Source organism: Panthera uncia, chromosome E1 (assembly GCF_023721935.1).
Source record: "Panthera uncia isolate 11264 chromosome E1, Puncia_PCG_1.0, whole genome shotgun sequence".
Lineage (NCBI taxonomy): Eukaryota > Metazoa > Chordata > Mammalia > Carnivora > Felidae > Panthera > Panthera uncia.
In genome coordinates, this window is record NC_064814.1 from 56,011,347 (window position 1) to 56,017,206 (window position 5,860).

A 5,860-nucleotide genomic window follows, 5' to 3' on the forward strand; every position below is an offset into this window, starting at 1 on the left:
ATTGAGTTTTTTTTTTTTTTTTTTTCAAAGGAGTCCATGTTTGATTCTCCCCTTTGCCCAGCCTTTTCGGTGATTTATAATTGTTGTAAATTTTATCTTCACTCTTTGCTGCTTTACCTCCCCCTCCCCCTCCCCCAACTGCTTGACTCTTAAAATTCATCTGACTTGGGAAATTAATTTAGGGGTTGGTAGAACAGATTTTTAGAATAAGGGGGCAAAGAGTCAAGTCTGAGAATTGTGAAATTGTTTTCTCTTTTTCTCGCGTTGCAGTGTACCTCCCTTCCTCCGTGATCTCCGACACTGGTAGAGTGGAAGGAACTCAGGTACCCTGCCACAGAAAAGTACTGGGACTGAGCAAGAGAAAGAGGTAGGGGTTACCCTCAACGTCTCCCTCTGACTCGGTTGGCCCAGGATTTCCCGCTGTACCCCCGTGGCTTCGGGGGATCAGGTGGGAGCCTGAAAAGGAGTCCCCCAAAGTAGCTGCCTCATCCAGAGACTGGATCAGAGAAGTCCTGGGACTTGCCCGTTGAGCAGTGCTCGCGGAAGGAGGCACAGTGGTTCCGTTCTACCCTTTTTTTGTTTGTTTCTTCTGGTCACCTTTCGGAACTCCACCTCCCTCCCGTTCTTTCTGTCGCACTCTGCCCCTTCCTTGAGGCCCACCCCATGCCCCTGGCACGGAGGGATAGTCTCTCTCCTGGGTTATTTCTCTCCTCCTGGAGCCACCCAGCAGCCCCCCCCCCCCCCCCAGTGTTCAGGAGCACCTTACGAGGGAGGGGTAGGTGGGCAGCAAGGGGGACAGGATTCAGGACAGGGAATACCCTGCCAGTTTTTGCTTGGGAGGCTGACACATTCTTTATTGACGTACACCCCCCTCCCCGGACACACACACACTAATGCACTAGACTGAGCATTGATTTCCAGCCTTCTCTGAACCCGGCCTTTGGAATTCTCTCGTCTCCGCTGTTGTATCATCCCCGCGCCCGGGTCTGACTACTGTCCCTCTTCTGTTCCATTTTGTTCCCTCCCTTCCCTCGGTGTCTTTGTGCGAGCCCATGTGGGTGTCCCCCTCTTTCTGTGTGTGGGCCTCTCTGTGTGTGTCTGTGTTTTCTCTCCAAGACTGATTCTCTCGTCCCTTTGGCCGCTCAGGCTGTTCTACCTCGAAGTGACTTTCCAGCCCTGTCTTGTTTCTGTTTACTTCTCTCTTCCCCGCGTGTGCCTGCCTCCCTCCTCTTTCTGGTCCGTGTGTGTGTGTGTGTGCGCGCGCGCGCATGTGTGTGTGTGAAGAGTGTCCCCACGTGTATGTGGACAGCCCTGCACATCATGTGCGCCACAGTCCCCCAGCCTCGGTGCCCTCTCCCCCTGCGCCGAGCGCCTCTGCCTGCCCTCATGTGCCCATGAGCTGCAGGTGTGGATCCCTGGCCACACGTCCGTCACCCTCTCATGTGCTTTGCAGACAGATCTGTTCATTCACTCCGTTCTCCCTCTTGTCCGTGTCCCCTCTGCCTGCCCGCCTCCCCTGTTCTCTTTCCTCTCCTGCCGACCTCTCCATTTCCCCTCTGCTCTCCTTGCTTCCGCCTGCCCCTCTACCTGCTTGCTCCTGTTCTGGTGTCTGCCTGCCCGCCTGTCTGCTCCTCCCCGACTGGCTGGCAGCCTCTTCCTCTCTCTGGTTGTCTGTCTGCTTCTCTGGCTGTTTGCCCACCCCTCTCTCTCTCTCTCTCTCTCTCTCTCTCTAGCCATCTGTCTCCCCGCCTGCCTGTCTCTGTCACTTTTTTAGCCCTCGTCTCTTGGTTTGTCTACCTTCCAGGCCCTGCCGTAGCTCCCTATCTCGGTTTGCCTCTTATCTCCTACTTGTTCCCGTCTTATTTATGCCTGTTAAGTTCATGATTTTTCCTTGCCGCCCTTTATGTCTGTCTGCTTGCCTGTCTACCCCGCTCGCCTGCTGCCATCCCACTGGTTAATGCTTGTATCTTTTCAGTCTGACTGCATGTCGGCTTCCTCCCCCTTGGCTTCCTCAACACCAGCAGTATCAGCATCAATGGCGGAGGTCGCTCTTGCCTGCACCTGTCAGTGACCCCCAGGCCCCAAAGCCTTACCTGCCTTCTTGCCATACCCCACCCCCTCCAACCCTACCTTTTCTCACTTCTCGCCCTCGTGCCGGCCATCCCTTTCCCTTCGTGTATTTCTGGTCCCTCAGAGAGCCTGCCTGCCTTTTGGCCCGGCTGTCTGCCTGCCTGCCTCTTGCTGTCCACATCTCCGCTCACTTTCTCTTTTCTCGTCTTCTCTCGTCACTCAACTTTTTAAATTTTTATTGAGTTTTAAGGTGTATTTATTTCTTTTGAGAGAGTTAAGTGAGCGGGGGAGGAGCAGAGACAGAGGGAGAGAGAGAATCCCAAGCAGGCTTCGCGCTGTCAGCGCAGAGCCCGACGCGGGGCTCGAACCCACGAACGGGGAGATCATGACCAGAGCTGAAATCGGGAGTTGGAGACTTAACCACCTGAGCCACCCGGGCGCCCCCACTTTTGAGTAGGTGGTACACACGTGCACGCACACACACGTACAGAATTTTTCGAGGGCCCTCTCCCCCGGGGCCCTGCTCCTCTCCCTGAGGCCGGCTTCACTACTCTTCATTTCTTGGACGTTGTTCCAGAGAAGGGGCTACACGTCTACAAGTCTCCTCGCTTTGGGCCGCACTCCTTCCTCCTCCTCTCCCAGTTCTGCTGGATGCTTCCTTCTCTGTCAGTCTGTCCATAGGCCTTCCTGCCTCACCTGGCTTGCCACCTCTTGTTCCTTATCTTTTTGAGTCTGCTCTCGGGCACCTGTCTTTTTGATCGGTCGCTAGAAGCACGCTTTTCCTGCTGGTGCGGCACGCTCTGGAAGGGCCCGCTCCCCCCAAGGGCCCTCGTCTGCGCGCCAGGCTATCTGGGAGAGGGCACGGCTCCCCGGCCTTTCATCACCGACTGTGGATTAAGCGAGAAAAGAACAGGGAAGCGCCCACAGGTGCAAGCACAGGTCCGGTTAGTCAGCACAGGCTCCTGTGCATGGGGGCCTGCTCTGCCTTCCCGCCAAGTCTTTACAGGCATGTGACTCTAGATCCTTCTAGGCCCAGCAGCACCCTCAGGCTGTTGACCTCGGCCCGTCCAAGGAGTCTGTCTTCCTCTAGTCTAAGAAACTGCTTCTCACGAAAACTTTTCTCCCTCTTCTTCCTTCCTTGGGCTCCTCTCCCCCGCCACCTCCGAGATGGTGACGCTAACTCCTGGGAAGGGGGTGGGGGGTGTAAACAAAGGCACAGGCTCCGTCCAGGCCCCTTCGGAAAGACCATGGTGAAACTTTTACTGAGAATGCACTATTCTTCCCTGTCTGCTTTTTCACTGCCTGGACTCCTGATTTTAACTCTTTCGGCCTCCGTGTCCACGTCTCTCCCCTCTTCCCCTCCCTCCATGTCTCACCTCTCTTTTCTCGGTTCTGTCTTTCCTCCTAAGTGTCTGTCTTGGGCTGCCTTCTAGCCTCCTTCTGATTGGCCACCTTCCCTCTCTTCTGTCTGATTGGCCTGCGTCCCTCCATCACCCCATCTGTCTGCTGGGTTCTCCCTGTCTGCCTGCAGTAATGTATGTGACCGCACTTTCTCAGCCACAGAGCCCGGTGTGGCACGGAACGCCGTTTCCCACGTCGTTCTCCCGCTTTCCTTATTGTTTTCTTCCTTTCTTGCTCGGCCTTCTCCCTCTCTTTCTACGCCTGCCGGCCTGCCTGGTGCTCTCTCCCGCCTGTCTGTCACTCATTCTCCTTTCTGTCCTTGCCAGCCTGTCTGTCTGCCATCGTCTGTCTACACCACTCTCGTGTCTCTCCTGCATTTTCAGGTTCCTCTCTTTCTCTTATCTGTCTGTTCTGTCCGTCCGTACCCGTCTGTTCTGTCTGTCTGTACCTGTCTGTTCTGTCTGTCTGTAGGCCTCTTTTCTGTGCCTGTAGGTCTCACTGTCTCTGGGCTGCTAGTCGCTTTCAAAGTGGACACCACTTCCCTGCCTTTTCCTATCTTCCTGTGCTTCAAAAAATAAAAACCAAATACAAAGTTAAGGTGCCACATGACTAACTAATTGGCAGAGGAGAAGGGTCCCTGTTTTTAATGAGACCACTGAGGTGAGAAAAAGGACCTTAGGCACACAGCCTGTCCAATGCAAACCGGAATTGGAGGGCCCCCTCCCTGAGAAAGAACTAGAAGAAAATTGTAAGGGACTCCTAAGCCATAAGAAGATTATTTCTTTAAAGCCAAAGCAAGAAACTTACCCAATGCAAGTGTTTCCAGTTTTGTTTTTTGTTTTCTGTTTTTCTTTTTTTGGTTCATAGAAAGTTATCAGCCCTTCCCCCAGAAAAACAGTATACAGCTGGCCCTTGGGCAACGTGGGTTTGAACTGTGCGGGTCCACTTATATGTACATTTTTTTATTATTTTTTTTAATATTTATTTTTGAGAGAGAGAGAGACAGACAGACAGAGGGCGAGTGGGGGAAGGTCAGAAAGAGGGAGACAGAGACTCCGAAGCAGGCTCCAGGGTCTGTGCTGGGAGCACAGAGCTGATGCGGGCTTAAACCCACGAACTGTGAGATCGTGACCTGAGCGGAAGTCGGACGCTTAACTGACTGAGCCACCCAGGCGCCCCTGGATTTTTTCAATAAGTATATCGAAGATATTTTGGAGATGTGGGATCATTTGAGGAAACTTGGGGATGCACTGCATGGCCTAGAAACGTCGACAAAATTAAGAAAAGGGCATTAGATGAATGCACAAAATACACGTAGCTACTAGTGTATTTTATCTTCTACCTTAAAATATTACACAAATCTATTTTTGAAAGTTCAAACTTATGCACAAAAACACTGAGAGACCATATGTCACGTTTTCATTTTTGACGCCCCATGTTAGTCCTGTGCATTGACGGCGTGCGGTGCCCTGTCGGACGGTATTGACGCAGGGACTGACAGATGATTCATCTTGTAAACAGGCGACGTAAACTTACGGTACCGATCAAGGCAGTACGCGGCTGTAAACGTATTTTCCTTATGATTTTCTTAATACCATTTTATTTTCTCACCACCTTATAGTAAGAACACGGTATATAACCCACAGACAAAACATGGCTAATCAGCTGTTAATGGTAGCAGCAAGGCTTCTGGTCAACCGTAGGCTATTGGTAGTTATGTTACGGGGAGGCAAAAGTTGTACGCGGATTTCCTACAGCACGAAGGGTCAGCGCCCCTGACCTTCATGCTCCAGGATCAGCTGGTGTATGCAAAGCACCACATATGTTTTCACAGTGTTACGAACACCGTGAGATCTGTGGACCCCAGGTTACAACTCTGACGTAGGGAACCAGTGACAGTGATTGGTAGAGCACAGACGTGCGCTCGTGGAACAGGCAGGTCAACGGACTGAAAAAGCGCTTTGCCATCTGTGATTTCCCAGTCAAGGAAATGTTAAAGAGGGTCCTAATTGTCTTTTGAAATATATAGATTGGTGATAATAACGGAAGTCATGGAAGTACTGAGGATATCCTAGACTTAATCATGGAATTTTAGAGAGAAGATCATCTAAACCAGTGGCTTCCAAATGGCTAAGTAAGGTTGCCACCTGCCCTTTGCTGAGAAGATCTGTCCTTTGTTTTGAGATTATACATTTTTTTTAAGTTTATTTATTTATTTTGAGAGCGACAGAGCACGACTGGGGGAGGGACAGAGAGGGAGGCGGGGAGAGAATCCCAAGTAGGCTCCACACCATCAGCAGGGAGCCCAATACGGGGCTGGATCCCACAAACTGTGAGATCACGACCTGAGCTGAAACTAAGAGTCCGACACTCAATTGACTGAACCATC

General features: G+C 51.8%; 1 protein-coding gene across 1 annotated transcript in view; it reads left to right on the forward strand.

Moving 5' to 3' along the window:
• Positions 1-224: 224 nt before the first annotated feature.
• The window catches only part of NAA38 (N-alpha-acetyltransferase 38, NatC auxiliary subunit), a 25,850-nt gene continuing 20,214 nt past the window's right edge, over positions 225-5,860 (forward strand). The window contains exon 1 of the mRNA XM_049637056.1: positions 225-367. The gene's annotated coding sequence lies outside the window, so the exon portion shown is untranslated. The remainder of the gene's footprint in view (positions 368-5,860) is intronic.